General features: G+C 39.6%; 1 protein-coding gene and 1 long non-coding RNA gene across 2 annotated transcripts in view; one reads left to right on the top strand and one right to left on the bottom strand.

Moving 5' to 3' along the window:
- The window catches only part of LOC145991521 (serine/threonine-protein kinase 32B), a 302259-nt gene that overhangs the window by 183991 nt on the left and 98049 nt on the right, over positions 1-20219 (bottom strand). The gene's annotated exons all lie outside the window — the stretch shown is intronic.
- LOC145991520 (uncharacterized) lies at positions 13279-17670 on the top strand. The gene is made up of 3 exons (XR_014442069.1): positions 13279-13581; positions 14922-14993; positions 17507-17670. It is a non-coding gene; the product is annotated as an uncharacterized LOC145991520 (long non-coding RNA).

Here is a 20219-nt window from a genome sequence, read left to right on the forward strand (position 1 = left end):
AGACCCTCGTTTTTGCCAAAATTCTGATCATAATAGCTTTATACAGGGTGATTCTAAAGGTATAGTACAAACGAAAACCACATATACCTCCCATGAAATAGAGACGAAAGTTCCCCTTCCACTTTGCCGAGAGATGCCTCCGTGAGGAGCTAGACAAAGCCGAAAACGTGTGAAAATGAACTTCACACCTCTGTACAGCCAGTACCAGTGAAGATAGAAAGGCGGAACAAACGAAGTCAAAAGAAACACCAAAGTCGCCCATCCGAAAAACACTAGGCGGCAGCTGCGCAACGCATGCGCATGGGGTTCCACAAAGGAAATAGGAGTGTCCCGCAAGACAAATGAAGGAAAAGGGTAGCGATCGACAACGGTAGGGAGAAAAGAAGCTATGAAGCATGAAGTAACAATTGCACAGCGGGAAACAAACACATGCAGCGCGTGGGGAGTCCCCAAACACAGTGGGGAGACACCGCAGCAAGAACAAAGCACGGTTCAACAAAAGATAAAGAGGACCGGACGGGGAATGGCACCTGTCAAGGAGACAACAAATGCGGGACGAGGGATTCCCCGTAGCAGCACCGAGGGGATGTCACACAGAGGTCGTGCGCCAGCAGGACAAACACAGCAACTACGGGCACAGGAGGTTTATTGCCACGCAAAGGTGCACTTACAGATAGGAATAGTACGTAGTACGTAGTCGTACCCCGGACTGACGTTGTTACAAAAGTTGCTCAAATTGCAAACATTCAATGCAGGCATTGCAGCGTCGCAGGAAATTCTGGCGAACCCTATCAAAAATCCCTGACATGGTACACACCTCGGCCGATGCTGCAAGTATCCGCGCTACTAATGTTTCCTTGTCAGGCACCGGGGTCTCGTAGACGAGTGTTTTCACTTGGCCCCACAAGAAGAAATCCATTGGTGTGAGGTCAGGCGAACGGGCGGGCCAGGGGACGGGGCCCTCTCTGCCGATCCAGTGCTGTGGGTAGGTACGGTTCAAAAGTGTTCGCACTGTGCCATCAAAATGTGCAGGCGCTCCATCCAATTGAAACCACATACGATGTCGCACGTTGAGGGGTACATCTTCTAGCAGCTCTGGAAGGACTGATGCAAGAAAGGTGCGATAGAGGCGGCCATTTAAACGTGGTAGCAGCAGGTATGGACCGATAATCTGTTCATCGATGATACCTGCCCAGATATTCACTGCAAACTGGGTCTGATGGTGCACCTCGACTGCTGAATGTGGATTTTCATAATCCCACACATGGCTGTTTCGGCAATTGAAGATGCCCTCACGGGTGAATGTTGCCTCGTCCGTGAAAAGCACATGGCGCAAAAAACGGGGATCGTCGGTACAAAACTGCAACAGTCGTTGACAGAATTCCACACGTCGTGGGTAATCCCCAGCCTACAACGCGTGGACTCGCTGTGGATGATAGGGATACAGCAGATCATCATGAAGGACACGCCACACTGTCGACTGTGATACTCCCACTGCACGTGGAATGCTACGGGTGCTAGTGGACGATGTGTCGTCCACGTGAGCAAGTACGTCCACCTCGACCGCCGCGGTGCGCACATGTCTTGGGTGACCGACATGATGGCCTGCACGTAACACACCCGATTCACCAAGGGTACGGTGCACGTTCGAAAACAACCTGCTGCCGGGTTGTCGCCTCTCCGGATACCGTCCGCGATAAAGGCGTGCAGCTGCTCGGCCATTGCCATCTGCAAGGCCGTAGACAAAATGCATGTCCCTCAGTTCTACAAATGTGTAGCGTTCCATGGTACGGTGAGGATAGTGCCAATTATGGAATACTGTACTGCAGTGCACAGGTGGCACACACACACACACACACTGGTCACAACGGCTTCGAAACAACGTACTCAATTGTTTTACGTCAAGCACACCACCACCGCACCGGCTCTATCACTGACACGCTCCCTGACGCTGCACTTCCAATCAGCCCACACGTCCGCACGGCGCTGTGGTACAATCAGCTGACGTTCCTGAGCCACCCGTGCCTGTGCTCTTCACTACCTGACCACTGCCGTCAGGTGGGGCCATGTACTCTGGGGCCTTGTCATCGTGGAACACATGTAGCGTCCTTCGTTCTTGCCCCATTCACCCACAACACGTACTTCGTCCGTCTTGCTCGAGCCGACGGGGAGCACTACGAACGATCGTGTGGTGTTTATGTACACCAATGTGGGGTAACCCAGCAGTTGAACAGACGTGCATACCCCCACGTAGCTTCATTACACGATTGTCCCACGCAGTTTATCTGTCCAGCCTTGCTCGGCCCGGTCTCACACCCACGCGGCAGTTTGCGGCTGCGGTGGTGTGAGGCCACGCTTGGTTTCGGAGCGGAAGGCTGCGGCCGAGGAGGGACTCGAGTTGTTCGGCTGGGGTTGCGCTTGGAAGCAAGCAGCCGCGTCAGGTCTGGGAACGGTGGACCTGGTGATCGGGATGGAAACATTCCGACCTCGTCCATTAGTGTCGTCCACCGTACGGAGTGGTGGGGTTCGTACGACACTCCAGCAGCCTTTCGCCCGCTCCCACCCAGCGATGTGAGTCCGGCTTCATTTCTAAGAGGCTGATTGGGCCCCATCGCGACGTTTGTTACAACGTCAGTACGGGGTACGTGGTCCTATCTGTACGTGCACCTTTCATTAGCAATAACCTCCTGTGCCCGTAGTTGCTGTGTTTGTCCTGCTGGCGCACGACCTCTGTGTGACATCCCCTCGGTGCTGCTACGGGGAATCCCTCGTCCCGCATTTGTTGTCTCCTTGGCAGGTACCATTCCCCGTCCGGTCCTCTTTCTCTTTTGTTGCACCGTGCTTTGTTCTTGCTGCGGTGTCTCAACACTGTGTTTTGGGGACTCCCCTTGCGCTGCACCGCCAGCGCCGCCATTTCTGCCCCGAACCATGTACGCGTCTGTTGCCTGTCGAGTGCCACGTACCACTTTGCTTGCATTCTCGGTGTGTTTTTACATCCTACGTCGTCCTCCCGTGGTTCTGCAACCCCGCACTACTTTTCTCGACTGCACTGCTTCAGTCATGGTGTTTGTTTCCCGCTGTGCAATTGTTACTTCATGCTTCATAGCTTCTTTTCTCCCTACCGTTGTCGATCGCTACCCTTTCCCTTCACTTGTCTTGTGGGACACTCCTATTTCCTTTGTGGAACCCCATGCGCATGCGTTGCGCAGCTGCCGCCTAGTGTTTTTCGGATGGGCGACTTTGGTGTTTCTTTTGACTTCGTTTGTTCCGCCTTTCTATCTTCACTGGTACTGGCTGTACAGAGGTGTGAAGTTCATTTTCACACGTTTTCGGCGTTGTCTAGCTCCTCACGGAGGCATCTCTCGGCAAAGTGGAAGGGGAACTTTCGTCTCTATTTCATGGGAGGTATCTGTGGTTTTCGTTTGTACTATACCTTTAGAATCACCCTGTATGTCAACTCAGCCAATTTTATTTTACATAAAAACACATATTTTCCAGTTTTTCGTATGTAAATACATATTTTGCGAATTTTCATTTTAAATGCATAAAATCACTCATTGACTTCAGTAACCTCGAAATCCTCGAAGAAAAATGTTTATTCTCCGCACCTAGTTCATAGATTATGCCCAGAACTTTAAAAAAATTGTATCTGTTGTAAATGATCTCGACAAAGAAGACTCATATAGAATTCTATAGACATTCTGCAAGAACTGTTGAAGGATCTCTTATTAAAAGTTGAATTGGCATACATCTCAACAAACCTGTCCTTTCTCTCTAATTCCATACGAAAGCTTGAATCGTCCGCGAACACTTTTGTAGCTTCCGTGGGTGAAGTGCGTATAGTAGAAACGAAACTGAAAGAACTCACTGGATGTAACGCACAAGTGCTAATCTCTAAATGTACATACATTTTTTTGGGAAAAAACAACTTTGTGCAAATTTAACGTGTTTTGGAAGGTGAGGAAGGGGAAGCTTTGGAAAACTTCACCGTTAGTGACATTTCGTGCTTCAAATATGCAAGAATTGTTTCTTGTGACGTGGAGCGATCTTTCTCACAATATAACATGCTTTTTAGAGATAATCGTCAGAGATTTACAATAGAGAATTTAGAAAGAAAACGATGGTGATCCACTGCAACTCTCCCAAAAATAGCTCGCTAAGAGCTAAGCATTTAGAAACAGATTTCAGGTGTTTAAAATGCATGTAATATTTTGTTTGTTACCAAATGTTTTCTTATTTTTGTCACATATTTTCCTGTTTTTATCACATATTTTCAACATTTTTGACACATAAAAAATAAATATTTCTGAGTTTTTTAGCACATAAAGTTCCGTTCCCTAATCATAATATATTCCTTCTGTCGCTTATGTGGCGGTGTGAGTTGAGTGGTCGACTCACGATCTCGAAGATTGTGGGTTCCAGCCCTGGGCACGGATGTCTCATTGTGAGTGTCCCTTGATCAGTTTAAGAGGTGTCGAGTTCGATTCCAGGTGGAGGCACCGTAGGTCCAGTCCCGATTAGCCATACTGTGCATAAAGTGGACTTAAAACACCAAATCAATCAATCATCATTTTACCCTCAGTAACCAGTAAGTGGTAGAGTCACGGTTCAGCTACCAAAGTCTCGTGTCTTGTTCCAATATCTTACTATGTGCCACACTCAGGACATGTACTACGTAGAAATCTAAGCGAGAAATGAAGGCTTGACCAGGTCTCGATCCCGAATCTCTGCCATACCGAGCCACTAGTCTACTAGCAGTACAGACAGACAATTCGACGCTGGTAAAACAGCAGGAGCAAAAAATCAGACGAAACCCGGTGCTACCTCTGTACCTCAGTTGGTGTTAACCTCCGTCGCGGAGAGGACGCCAGGGGTCCCTGGTTCGAATCTTGGATACGACACGGACGTTTGAGTTTGCCATAAATAAGAAAATTGAGAATACAGTAAAACCTCGTTAATCCGGACCGCGATAATCCGGATTTCGCATAATCTCCGGACATGCAAAAGGCAGAATGCAAGGCTTTAAATGTGGCTAGAAGTCAACAAGAGAACTTTCCAAAGACAAGGCAGTCAACCACTGATGAAATTCTTTTTCCCGCAGACTTTGTACTACACTGCAAAAAAAAAAGGTGTGTTTGGGGTGAGTTTCGCTCTTTGGAGGCTTCGAAGGTCAGAATACTCGGAATCCTCACCCTTTTGAGTGAGTTTCTCCTCCCTACCCTAGAGTGATTGCAGATCTGTCGTGAAAACCTTCCCTATACACCCCTTTGGGTGAGTTTCGGCTGCACCGTGATGCCACATGTACAAACTTTCCCACTGAAAATCCACTCACAGGCCTTGTCATAGCAAAAGAATTTTGCCGACATGACAACGTTTGTCGTCCTGGACCCCCTGCCAGGCTCTCCGAGGCAATTTTTTCTACCTGCTGAACCCTTTTCCCAACAAATTACCACCCTGTAGCAGTTCTCTAAATATTCAGCAGAGGCGCTGTACTGCAAGTGGCGCTGATTCGAGTGACTAAATCGTGAAATACTTTCAAAATAGGTCGAAAACCTAAAGTCCGTCGACGTTGTTCGTGTGGGGGAAACTAGCGGTCGAGGGACCTTGGAATAAACCTGTCAGTTTTGAGATCCCTGTGATGTTTTAATAATTAGAAAGTGTACGAAATAAATACCTGTATGTTACATGTAAATTTCAGGAATAATCTATTTGAATAGTCATTTCTTATTTTCAAGTACAATTTCACTGCTTTACGTCAGTAATTAACAAAATTTAAGCCGAAAGAAAAATATGATTTTTCCTCACTTAAACAAAGGAAATACATGTTTATAGCCTGAAAGAACGTGTGACATATGCAATCGTGCAAGTGCATACAAATTAAGGCATAAAAAACTGTGTTTTTTTTTTGTTTACAATATTTCTTCTTTCTTGTTGTTCGAACCTGTATGACTGCATCTTTGTAGTTATTTTCTCATGAAAATATAATGTGCCTTCATTATCAATGTTATCTTGGAGAAGTAAATTTTGTTACTTGGAGTCGGTATTTCTAGTGTTCATTCATAACGCTTATCTGTCGGGCTGCATTACACTTTTCCTATTCTTATTTCATTACTTTTTTCGGCTAGGAGGAAGCTCTTATGCAAAACACAGATTACAGATATAACACCAGGAGTACACATCCTGAGTACTCAATGTAATTGGAATTATTTTTTAACGCTTAAATAATTTGTTTAACCTTACTATTTTACAGTAAATTTAACGAGAGGCGTCAAGAAAATTCTCTGTGCTGAGATGTAAAATAAACTTAATGTTTAAAATGTGACCCCACCACAATTAAAAATTTAATATTTCCGAAGTCACTGGGATTATCGTAAAGGATTATGACCATAAGAGAAGGGTTATACCTTCTTGTTATGAGGCACGTAGCCAGGGGGAGGGCTAAGGGGGCTGAAGCCCCTAAATCCTACAAATATCTAATTTAAATAGTGCATAGAGGTAATTAATTTTACTTACTTAGCAGGATTAAACATTAGATCGAAAAAAGTTTAGTGTATAATAGAGAAACCAGTTTATATTGTTATATTCTACCATTTAATCCAAAGAATAAATGGATCCACCAGCTCTCAAAATTTATAGTTTTCTTTGTGACAAGTCATACTATATAAACTTTATGAGTAAAATTTGGGCAAAACTTTTAAAGCCTTTACTGACGGAATGTGTAAAGGATAATAACAAAATACAATAACTATGAATTTCAGTACACTAACTGTACAAAATGTAAAAGAAATGGACAATGTGTTGGATATACACTCATACAGTGGATCGAGTAGCAGTCTCTCTCCATTTACACAACAATAATAATAATAACAAATAATTTGGATTAAAATTGGTTTATTTTCAATAACTTATAATAGTTGTTATTGTAAAATGATAATTATAACCGTGGTAAACTGGTAATAATTATTATTGTCATTATTCTTTCTACCAATCAATGGCCTGTCCCCTTCTGCAAATATTTCTGGCGACGCCTGTGGTGATAAGGATGAGCCCCCCCCCGAAATAAACGGGCCTGTGTTATAGTCATGTTCCTAGAATTCCCATCCTTCCTGCATTTGAAATTCTTTTTTTAAAGTTCTCTGCCAAACAACTTACGTACGCCACCAATATGACATGTGACGAATACTTCAATTTGCAATTTGACGAATGGCTTAATTGTAACGATGAGGATAACACTGATGAGACAAAGAAAAGGACATATTCAAACTTTACCCAAACCCTCTGCTTCGTAGTTTACTACACCAACGACTATCTTTTGCATTTATTCAAAAGGTATGCCTAAGGGCGGTAACGCCAACAACAAACAGTCTAATAGAAAATGTTTCATCCCACTTTGCGTTTTATCCTTGCAAGGGACCGCAACTCCAGAAGACATTCAACTTTCATTACTTTTCCCCCACCCCTACATCACAGTCAATGTACAACCTAAAATGCTTATCCAAATTTTTGAAATCTTTAGAGCTGCATAAACAAAAATCATAAAAGTCTCTAAATAGGTCCGCTTATCTAAGTATTCAAAAGAAATTTTGGTTAAGCTAATTAATTTCAATGAGCACATAATACCATAAACGCAGTTCCAATTTGTTATTCTTGTTTCATTTCCAAATATACGCTACATTTAATGAGGCAAACTGGTTCCCTTTCTGAGCCACTGTCTTCAAATAGATGTGGCAACAAATAAATTTTGCAACGACGTGTTGAATACCATACGTGAATATCCTCCAAAGTTCCGTTTCTGGACTTTCTCTCCTTGTCCTTTGTAACGAGCAACCCCTTGCTGTGCGCGTCACGCGTCAATGCACCAAACCTGAAGTCTTCCCTGGGAATGACATTACAAGTCGAAGCAATGTTTTATTTCTGGTACACGATTATATTCCTCTGATAAACGCTGTGATTAAAATTTCTAACTAGCTTTGAAAGCTTTTTCTTGAACAAACTGTACAAAAGTTAATTGTCCTCGTCCGTGGCCGTGCGGTCTAAGGCATGGCCTCCGACGGCATGGGTTCGAGTCCGCCTGGGTTCAGTCTCTGGGTTCTCGGCCTGTGCATAGGACCGGTGGCAACCCACCATCGTGAGGAAATTGGCGAGCTACGAGTGAGTAGTGTAACCCGGTCACGGATATCTCCTATAACGGCTGGAGGTTCGACGTGCTGACCCCACGTCACCCCATTACTGGTTGAAGATCTCCACACCTCTAGGTAGGATTGTGGGATGGAGCCTGGCAGCCGGGAGATAGGTCAAGGCCCTTCGAGGGCTGTAGAGCCACGGGTATTATTATTATAGAAGTTAATAACAAAATTTAATGACTATAAGCATCTCAGTCAAGTTACTGTTGCGCTGGAAATTCATTTATCAAGTGGATCGAGAAGAAAATTCTCTCCAAGGAGGATATAATAATAATAATAATAATAATAGTAATGATAATACATTTGGAATAAAATTGGTTTATTTCAATTAGTTTATAACAATAATAATCATAAGCATGATAATTATTATTGTTATTAATATTACTGTTTAAATTTTATTGTTGGCCTGACCACCCCTATAAAGAATTCTGCTTCCTTGTAATCCACGCGCACGTCACCTACTAAATCAAGAGATTATTATTATTATTGGTTTGGATATATACGTGGATCTTTTCATAAGCCAACTAATTGACCGTCAAGCATTCGGTAGCAAAATCCTTGAGTCTACTATTCAACGTGCTCGGTCACGGCTAACTTATTACATTCATTTCAGACAGTTTGCATTATACTGGCACGTAAGATTTCTCAAAATATGGTCAACTGAAGTTAATCAATGCCATTGAACATAGGATTACTTTTACAAAAATTAATAAAAGTGCAACATGAATTTAGGTTACAAACTGAGACGAGAGTCGTGAATGAAGGAACCTTTCGTTCTTCGCCAGACGTCGCTGTAAGCAGACTCGTTCTCGTTGCTCTTTCTTTCCCGAAGGAAAAGCCTCGGTCTCGTTTAGATTATCTCAATAATACATATATAAGAAATGTTCAAAGACATTTAGTAATATAACTTAAAAACGAAAGTTTTAGAAAATTAAACATCTTTAAATAAAAAGTAAATCAAGTTGCATATTATAGAAATTTTGATTATAACGAATTCAAAAAATAATTTACACTACGATTTACCAAATCCTTGAACAATACAAGGCTTTCGGACAGTATAAGTCTCGATTATACAGACGGCTGTCACTCTCGGTCTTGTCTTCATTTTAAATTGTGCTCGGTTTCAGCCAAAGTGGCACAAAAGCGAAGTAAAATAAAGCAAATCAATCAATCAAAATAATCATAATACGTAATAATAAATTTTATACCAACGGCCGATCTTCCTTTAAAAAAATCTGGTTTTCTATTGTTCTAGTCAACAGTCGAAGGCAATCGATATATGTAATACCTCGAATGACGTGTCTGCCTACCAGTGAGAAGGAAAAGAAAACAGCATTATTCCTGCTTACCACTATCTAAGATACAGTTTTATTAGTAGTGCAAGACCCTGCATTCAACGACTAGTTAAAAAAAATGAAGTTACTTATTGTATTTTGGATGATACGTCCTTCATATCTTCACATTCACGGTTGTTTATTAACTATCTGGATTATTTTTAAAAAATGTTATTTTTCCCAAGTTCTCGTGTCCATTGGCAATATGTACAAATACAGGAAAATAATTTATCTTATGGAAATGGCTATTTCAACAGTCACTCACCCAGGCTCGAACCTGGACACCAAGTGACGAGAGCGTTGCACCACAGCTCTGCACCCTGTCCGTGGGGGTCCCCTTATTGAGAAGAACTTATTGCTTACAAATCCCGCAGGAAGAGTACATTATCTTTGGTAACGACCACCATATAAGTTATATTTTCTGGAGTTCTTTGTTCCAATCAGTATATTAGGACACTACAGTAAATGCAAAGACAATATTTTCAACAATAAGACATTAAATACTCATTTATTATTATAAAATTTTAATTACAGATTATTGTAACGAACTGATAATAACCAGCATTACACAATAAACGCAGTTTGAAGTTTTCTTTATATAAAAGCGACAAAAAACATTCTCATGTTCACATTAGTTTTTTAGGGGGTAAAAATCTAGATTTTTGGTCAACTAATCATGTGTATTAGAAAGTATCAATGTCAACTATTAACTAATAAGTTCTGGGGAAATTTGAAGTTGTTTGTTGCGGAACCTGAATCAACTGACCTTATCCTCCCACCCCCCTACTATAGGGCTGTTCCTGGATGAGAATTACAATATTATATTCTACATTAATATTATTATGAAGTACTTATCTCTGTGAAGGAAAGCCGGTCTCCATGGCGGAGTGGGTAGTGCAGCGAATCCAGGCCTGGGGATGTGTTTTCTTTGCGAGTGTCCCTTCATGAATTTAATCATATCATCAATTCATCCTCATCTTCGCGATTAGCCAAAAGTGACACAAAAGCGAAATAAAATAAACCAGCTCAATCAATTTGTGGAGGAGAGAAATTCTGTCCTTTATTTTCTTAGGACTTTGGTATCCACAGAACGCTTTCAAATTGCCACAAACCAGTGGCGGATCCAGAAGTTACAGCTGGGAGGGGCGAATTTCATTCGAATGCCTCACCTCACCGAACCTCAATTCTAACATACACTACACTGCTATATATAAACAACATATTATACTGTAAACAGGAACGAAGCTGATTTTGTGTTCTAGAAGATAGAGAATTCCTTTGCAAAAATAGAGGTCGAGGACTGGAATAGATGGTTATTATTGTATCATAATGCCTCTTGACCTCCTATTGCCACAATGTAATCTGAATGAGCAGATATGAGAAATATAGTGAATATTCACAGAACACGAAAGCCTATTCCCTCAAGGGGTCTCAGTTCGATTTCATTTTGAAGCATATTGCACAGTGATTCAATACAAATTTAAACTGTAGTGTCAGTTTCGATTAGCTTATCTTGATCATAAGGTTGACTTATTTTATAAATATTATCGAGCCTTTTAAATTTGGGGATAAAAGTCGGAACATTTGAGTCTCAAAAATATCAGGTATAATATCATATCCAAGAACTGGCAGTTGGGAATGGAGATCGCTCCCATCGCCCTCCCAGTGGATCCGCCTGCCACAAAAGTTGTCTAAACCACCCCCACCCCCAAAGATCGTTGCTTTGTTTAAAGGACATTCACTTTTAGTGTCTTTTGTTGCAAGTCACGCGTCGTATACGGCGCGCTTTTCGTGTGGACCAATCGAAGGTCGTCTGGGACAAGCAGGCCCAGAATAGCCTTGCCGTTGACATTGTGTGAGGTCGTCTGTGCCGTGGGCCAGAATAGTTTGTCTGCTGAGTGGGTATTTGAAAGTGAAGATAATAAAGCAGGATTCGAAGGTAAGTAAGTTCAATAACGTTTTCAATATTTTTACACTGTAAGTTTTCTTTATATATGCTCAGATTGTCCTATCCTAAATGCTTAGACCAAAATGTGTTTCACATTTCGAAATAATGACAGTACACGGTGAGAGGGCACTGTTTAGCATGCAGTGTGAGCCCTTTCAATAGTTCTCGTCCGAAGATTGGCATTCGTGATGGTTTGATTTGATTTGATTGATTCGTTTTATTTTACTTCGCGGTTTGTGCCTCTTGGCTAATTTTGAGAATATGGGGATGAGTGATGAAATTGATGAATGGACATTTACAAACAACCATGCCCAAGCGGGATTCGAACCCGGGACACCTGGCGTCGCAGCTCGACGTGCTAAGACATTTAAATAACTAGCGAAATCACAAATATTACTCTTTATTACTTTGCTCCTCAGGTCGCCTAACTTGAAGATTTTAACAAATGTGAAAATTTTGGGGGTCCTTGTCCCCGCCAATTTACGCCTATGGTTACGGAGACTGAGAAATCATGGTTTAAGTTCGTTTCCGTCCTTCCCACTCCCATTTTTGGAGAGAAATAACTGGAAAACTATAACGATAAAAAATTAAATTTCAAGTGCACAAACGAAATTCTATCCAAGAAGTTGCTTGATTTTTTCTTCCTCCATGATGGGGAGCTTTTAGTTGTTTAGTTTAGTTATTTCAATGGTACAAACGTAATGATTTTGTCCTTCATTTTAAAGTTGGGGGCGAGGGAACTTCAAATATTAATTTAATTTACTCTCAAATCGTTACGGTACAATCGAAAAAATGCGCTGGGATAAAACTGTACGGGCTACCTGAAGTCCCCCCCCCCAAGTTCAATTTGTGAATATTCGAACTCTGTAATGTTGCAAACGAAAGTAAATGCGATACAATCCGGTACAAACGAAAGATAATCTTACTTTAAACAGAATATGTGGATGTTTGGGGGAACAACGTCACAAAGGTTGACCCTACTACAATTATCACTGCTACTAGGATTCTCTATCATCTTTATTTCTTTCTCCGTTTTCATATGTTTCAATTTTTCTCTGCTCTCTTGGTTCCTCTGTTTCCATTTCCGTTATTCTTCTTTACCTTTTGTCTCTTTCTTTCTACGCTTCCTTCTCTCTTTCCCATTTCCTTCTATTTATGTTCTCTGTCATTCGCTGTCAATGTATCTTCGGTCTCTTTCACCCTCTCTCTTTGTGTTCTTCTGTTCTTGTGTGATTCTCGCTGCGCTGTAAGCAATCCCAATTTTTAACTGTTGGCTATTTGTGTTAGGAGGAGATGGGCCAAAAATATTTCGTTGTGGGCTAGAGCCCCCTTTGGTGTCGACTATTCTGACTGCGACTGGCACCTTCGTTTGGTGTGTGATGTTCCTAAAGTTGTAAAGTAACTTGTTGCGCATAATTCATAATCTTTCGTTATTGCCTGTCGGAACGTACCCCAGAGGGATTTGTAATTGATTTTTAAGTAAAGAGACCAAAATAATGCAGTGGGATACTGTGGGACGTAAAGTTAATTTGCATGGGAAATATTATTTACAAAACAGGCTTCTGTAAGAGTTTATAAGATTTGTAAGCTACTGCTTAAACTCACTTCATTCATTCGTTGTAGTCGATTGCATCTAATTCACAATTTTTTAAAGGAAAAAAGACACATTGTAAACAAGGGCGTGAAAGTTAAATATACCTTGACATTAATTTTCGGGAGCAATGATCGCCTTCCCACATTCAGACGCTGATATTCGTGAGGTTTTCTGTAGTGTGCGTCCATAGTATCTTCTAATTTTCGGTCCTTGGGGGATTCTAAACATTAACAATTTAAGTTAAGAAAACTTACAATTTCAAGCAGCAGCTAGAATTTCTTTTAGAGTGTTGTCTTAGATTTCTTTTACACATAAATATGGTTGTGTAACATAAAATTTTAAGTATTATTTTAATTTTCAACTCCTTTTCAGGAATGTGCCATGCATAGAGAGGAGTGAATACGGATAATACCCACAAACACACTCGCCTTAGTTCCAATCTACACTGAACATTTCGCCACTCATCACCGATAGCAGTTTTTCAAGGATCCTGCATGGGTTGGGTTTACACAGATATGCAATGTAAGTAGAGTAGTTCAAATCTAATTTTGTTCTCTTTTCAAGGGAATTTATTATTCATTATTTTCATAAGTTTTAAGCTGTAGGAACTTGAAATGAAGAGGTCTCTTAGGAAGTAAGCTTATATGTTGAGGTGGGAGGACCAGTGGCGACCACTATATGTACCCAGGTGTAGCGCACGCTAGAGGTGGTCAGCTAGTATTGAACATTTAGTCATCATAGTGAGTGTGAAAAGAAAATTAAAGTGTCAAAAGTACATGCATACATAAATACATGTATCAAGGAGTCCGAGGTTCCATACTCGGTAGTGGTTCAGATTTCACTTTGAACTTTAGGTGCAGCCCCGATTAGCCTTTCTGTGCATAAAGTGGACTTAAAAACAAATTCAAACAACAAATCTGGAAATAGGAAAGGGTGGGTGGGTGTCTCATAGCTTCGGTTATTTCTGTTTCAAAGGGAGTGTTCGCCACTGGGAAGGACAGTACTAATACTTATACACAGTGTAGGCTGGAGTGTAAAACTTTGTTGTGACTGTCTTAAGAAGTATTTGGAAATTGATATGGCATACTAATTACACAATGTGTACAGCGAGATGTTAAAATATTACCAGGCAAGTTGTTCATAATTTTCAATATTTTTTGACGTCCCACGTGTATTTAAGGAATTAAACTGCATTGAACTTCTCCGGGAAATATTTATGCATCTCACTCTTTACATACCTTTCCTAATATCTTTGTTACACAATTAATTTCATGGAGGATTAGTGAAAAAAAATGGTTGACTAGACCACACAGCAAATATATTTCTGTGTCAGCATCTTTAAGTTCTGAGAATCGATTGCTGCTTGAGTACAATTTAGTGTTCTTGTGGATGTGGGATGAAGTAAGTGATTCATACATTTTATTTGTTTTCTCTTTTCAACTTGCAAAGTGAGGGTCTGTGATGCTACATTTATTGGCTATCAGTTACCCTGTAAAAGCCTACATACAAATTTTGTCTTTGGAAATTAAATTCATTTTGAGATGTTATGTAGAAGAAAACACACAGATAAAGAAATTAATTCTCATTTGAAAAGTATCTAAACTTTCATCATTCTGGGTTTCTTTCATTCAATCTTCCACTGTATGTATAGACATTCCTTAGGAGAATTTAAATTGCTGGGGGGATCCAAATGATACTAACTTTGCATGATAATTAACTTTTATATGTTAAATCCACTTGAACGCTTCAAATAGTCTTCCATCTATTAAGAAATATAGTTGTACAATAAACTGTTGTATTGAAGAAGTTAAATTTTTGCTACTTTCAAGATTAATCTAATTTAAATTTATTCCTTATTTCAGACATTGAATGCTGTTTAACTAAAATAACCACATCTGATGTTTGAAGATGATCCTGATTTTGTAAATGGAAATGTAAGTAAATAAATCAATTAACCTGTATGTAATCTGAAAATGTCAGAATCACATAAATAGAACTAGGAACGTAAAATATAATGCTGCGTGTGCGAACCATACATACACACCTTTCATTTTGTAATTAAGAATCTTTGGATATGCATTTCCAAAATGCACCTTAGCATAAATATACAAATTATAATCTTTATGTATTTCTTTCGTAGCCTACTAAAATTTCAATAGAACTTTATTTCTGCTACTTGAAAACAGAATCATATCCATGCTTTTATTTTTGGAGAGTTGAACTTTCATGTAGCTATGTCTTGTTTCTGTAGAAAATATTTAAAATTGTCAAGGGTATGTGTCTCTTGTCTGCTGGGTGAAGGGATGGAATGAGGCATCCACTCACTTCTCCTTCTGGCACTGTGCCTGTTACATGCTAGTTTAATGTACAGAATAAATAAAATCTTTTTGCCTTTTCGCTACATGATGTTTACACATACACTTTGACAGGACAGAACTACAGGGTGCGAAATCATTGAAAACTGGTGGGGGAAGAAAGTTCTTAATTTACATTCCCCCTCCGCCACATGTGTGTATTATTAAAAGTAAATTAATTTGTTACTTTTATACATATCAGATATTGTAAAGCAGCCAACTAATTCCTTTAGTAACTTGGTTAAAGATGTTATAAATTATGAAATAGTTGAAGTGCTTTTATTATGTGTAAGTTTTTGTTTTGTTTGTGCTTTATGTTAATATAAATCAATTAGATTTCATAGTTATAATTTTCTTGCATTCTTGTTTTACTTTAATTGTGCGTATTGGTGTAGATTTGTTAATGATTTCTTGAGAGAGAAAGCATTCAATACTCACAACTACACTAATTTGTGTGTGTTTTTGATATTATTCTTAGTACAGTATATTTGAAATTAAAAGTAATTGCTTATCTCTCGTTTGTTATAACAAAAAATCTTCCCCCCGGAAATTTTTGGTGGGGGGATTTTTAAGGCCAAGATTGTTGGTGGTGGGAAATCCCCCTGTCCCCCCAGGATTTCGCACCCTGCAGAACTAACAGAAACAAAAGAAAGCTAAAGCTAAACACTCAAAAATTAGTAAAAAAAATATTTTTCACACCAACATTGAATGGTACTGTTTGAGCTCTTAGGCGACACCAGAAAGGTGTTTGTGTGTGTATATTGGGGGGCAATCCATTGACTTAACTTAATAGTAGAACAAATATTAACAATAAGAATCATGGTTATGATAATAATTTTACAGTAATAACTATTATAACAAAAAAATAAAATTATATTATTATTATTACTATTATTAAATCCTTTGGGAGAACTACTAGATGAATGAATATCAAGTACAACTTTTCCTTATTACTATAATTTTTTTTTTTTTTTTTACATTTTACACAGTTAGTGTACTGAAATGCACAGTTATTCTGTTTTATCTTTAAGTTTTAACTTTTCAATAAAAGCTTTCTAAACATTATTTATGTTATAACAACTTCTGCTTTTTGTGACTTGAAATGGCCGATGGCAATTCCAGGGGGTGCGGGGGGGGGGGTCAACGGATATGTTCCACCTCCATCTCCCGACACCGATGTTTCAGCACAAAATATTATCCTAAAGTCATTTCTTACTTTTGAAGATAGTGTGCCATTTCCAGTTATATGCTGTGGCGTGCCCAGTAGTCAGCCCTCATTTCGCTATTTTTTCCTGCCTGTTTATAGCCCCATCATCACCCTCCTTGTATAGGCCCTTGCTTATGAAATAAAAGCATGCATGTTTATATTACCTTTGCATAATAGGGTGACATACTCTTAGTCCCTCCACCTGTTCATTCAATCAGTGGCGCACGCAAGGGTGGTTACTGGGTTTAACCCCCCCCCCCCGAGCTTTAAATATTATGGGAAATGCTGTGTAAAATAAATTGCCAATTTAGTGCTACTGCATTCAATGTAGAAACTGATCAGCTTGAGGGCCTCCCCGATGGTGCAGTGGTAGGTCGTTGCCTTGTAATCAAGGGGTCCTGGGTTCGATACCCTGTGGAGGCACATAGTGGTTCGGATCCCACTTTGAACCGCAGGTCCAGTCTCGATTAGCCATATTGTGCATAAAGTGGACTTAAAACACCAAGTCAATCTATCAATTGAGCAGCTTGACTGATTGTTTTTGTTTATTTTTCTTCGCATTTCTGCCACTTTTGGGCTAATTGCGAACATGAGGATGAGTGATGATATGATGGAATGGATGAATGGACACTCACAAAGAACACCTGTGCTCAGGCTGGGATTCGAACTCGACACCCCAGGCGTTTTAGCATGCTTTCGTAACCACTCATCCATGAAGGCTGGCTACTCAAGCTTGAATCACTTTGTATGCACACATCACTAGTATACTTTTCAGGGAAGTATTAAGACTCATAAATGTTATAAGTACATTCTAAACTATCACACTCTGACCTAAATGCATTCTTGGTTATATTCTTATTTACTCTTACCTTTTATCTCCTTTCAGATCATGGACGCCTTTCCATACAGACATTTTAAAGGAATACAGCATGCAAATTTTTAGCAATGAAGTAAAATTCCTCTTTTTTTGGATAAAATTGTGAGAACTATGTTGAATTATTGCAAGATGAAATGTACGAATATTGTAAATAAAGTTGAATTTTTTGCTAACTGGTAACTTTATTTCTTCAACCTAATCTTTGGGGCGAAAAAAATTAAGCTCTGTATTTGAAATAGAGTGGTTAAAAATTATGTATATGAACATTTATAACTTCTACTAAATTTGCTCTGCCTTCTTAAGAATGTACATTTTCGTTTCTAATTAATTTATTAAAGTACTGAAATAGGTTCTAAAAGCACCAAAAATCACTCACATTGTAATGATTGTGGCATTGAACTGAGTGTGCAGAACCAACAGCAAAGGAAAGGTAAGGTTGAATTATTGCTTAATGTGTATGCATTTAGTGGCAAGGTAGTATTTTTCAGAGATTATCCCCTTACCATGTATGTATATACTTGCATCCAACGTATACATAAAATTTATCTACGGATATACAAGTATACAGTATTCTGTTGTGTTAAGTATGTCATTTATTTATCCTAGCAATGTATGTGAGCATGAGTGTTGCTTTCCAAACAGTACAGAAAAAAGTTGTTATTTTATAATTAACAGGTGTGACTTCTGAAGATCAATACCCTTCATGTTATATTGTACACTCAAGGACACTTCTGGGTTGTAACAGCACCATTGACTTTCAATTAAATCATTACAACCCAGCAGTGTATGTGACTGTACATATATCCAGTCCCAATTGGCTTCTAAGCATCAAGTGGAAGTCTCAAAAAAGACTTATTGGAAAATATGTATGTACATTAAAAGTTGCGGCTTTTTTGTATGATTTAGAAATCGATACATAATATTCCTTGCAAGCTTCATGTAATTTAGGGATGGCTTGTTCTTCTACATGAATACCTTGGTGAGCGTGCTGCATTTAGTTTCCTCTAAGATTTTTACGCTTTGTCAAATTTTAATGCTGAATTGAATGGTATTATTTTTATAAAGAAGACAATTAATCACATTAAAATCTGAACGCATTAAATGAAGAAACACTGTTTTCACTGTGATGTCGTATATTACACAATGCAAGAGTTAACATTGCATTTCTCTACTTTGATACATTTGCCATCTGGGAAGAAATTACAATGAAGTTATGATTGCTGTATCTTATTCTGAATTCATATTGGATAAGATAGAAAAGATCTGACTGATTCTTCAAGGTTAAAGGTAAGCATTATTATTCTAAATGAAGATCATTTACCTCTTCCTCAGGAACCCCTCAAACTCACCCTATGGGAGGAAAAACACACTCTATACTAGGGTGAGAATAACTCACCCTATGGGAGGAAAAACACACTCTATACTAGGGTGAGAAAACTCACCCTTATGGGAGGAAAAACACACTCTATACTAGGGTGAGAAAACTCACCCTTATGGGAGGAAAAACACACTCTATACTAGGGTGAGAAAACTCACCCTTATGGGAGGAAAAACACACTCTATACTAGGGTGAGAAAACTCACCCTTATGGGAGGAAAAACACACTCTATACTAGGGTGAGAAAACTCACCCTTATGGGAGGAAAAACACACTCTATACTAGGGTGAGAAAACTCACCCTTATGGGAGGAAAAACACACTCTATACTAGGGTGAGAAAACTCACCCTTACGGGAGGAAAAACACACTCTATACTAGAGTGAGAAAACTCACCCTTATGGGAGGAAAAACACACTCTATACTAGGGTGAGAAAACTCACCCTTATGGGAGGAAAAACACACTCTATACTAGGGTGAGAAAACTCACCCTTATGGGAGGAAAAACACACTCTATACTAGGGTGAGAAAACTCACCCTTATGGGAGGAAAAAAACACTCTATACTAGGGTGAGAAAAACTCACCCCAATATGGGGTGTGGAAACTCACCTTTTGGGGACGTCTATTTGTGACAAGCCAAACTCACCCCAAAAGGTGAGTTTCCACACCTTTATTTTTTTCAGTGTATACTGTATAGTGTGTCTAGGGCTATTCCCTCTAAATACACCATAATGAATGTATTTTGTTGCTATAAACGAAGTTTTAAAGCATTTTCTAGTGTTATTTTAGGTTATTTCAGTTAATCCGGACTTTCGTTAAACCGGTCAACTTATCCATTAGTCCGGATTAACGAGATTTTATTGTATTGAATAAAAACCTATGAGGAAAACAGAGAAAAGAGAATGAAAAAACAAAAATCTGTAGAGCAAAGGCACGGTATGCCAACGGCCCGTGTTCGAGTTATGATCGAGTCTGCATTTTTCTGTCAAATTTCTACCCGTTCCACCATGTTTGTTCTTTCAAATTATTCAAATAATCATCATTCATCATCATTTCTGTGAATACCTAAAGAGGTACGAATATCACGTTGAATGAACAATTCACATATTTGCGTGTCTGCTACCCTCCATGAACATATTCAAGTAGCACTTGCGAGAATGAGTGTCTGGTAAGGGTAATGCAATAGAGTAGCATACGTCACGTAACGTCTAGTTGACCACCAGTGTATAAATACAGTCCGATTGTCGTGCAATAAGCGTGCGAAAGGAAATCGATAACTGTGATTGAACGGGGCTACACGGGGATCTCATATCACTTGCATTGTCGCGTTTCTATGTGCGACGACT

The sequence above is a fragment of the Lepisma saccharinum genome, chromosome 8 (genome assembly GCF_977018435.1).
Source record: "Lepisma saccharinum chromosome 8, izLepSacc3.1, whole genome shotgun sequence".
Lineage (NCBI taxonomy): Eukaryota > Metazoa > Arthropoda > Insecta > Zygentoma > Lepismatidae > Lepisma > Lepisma saccharinum.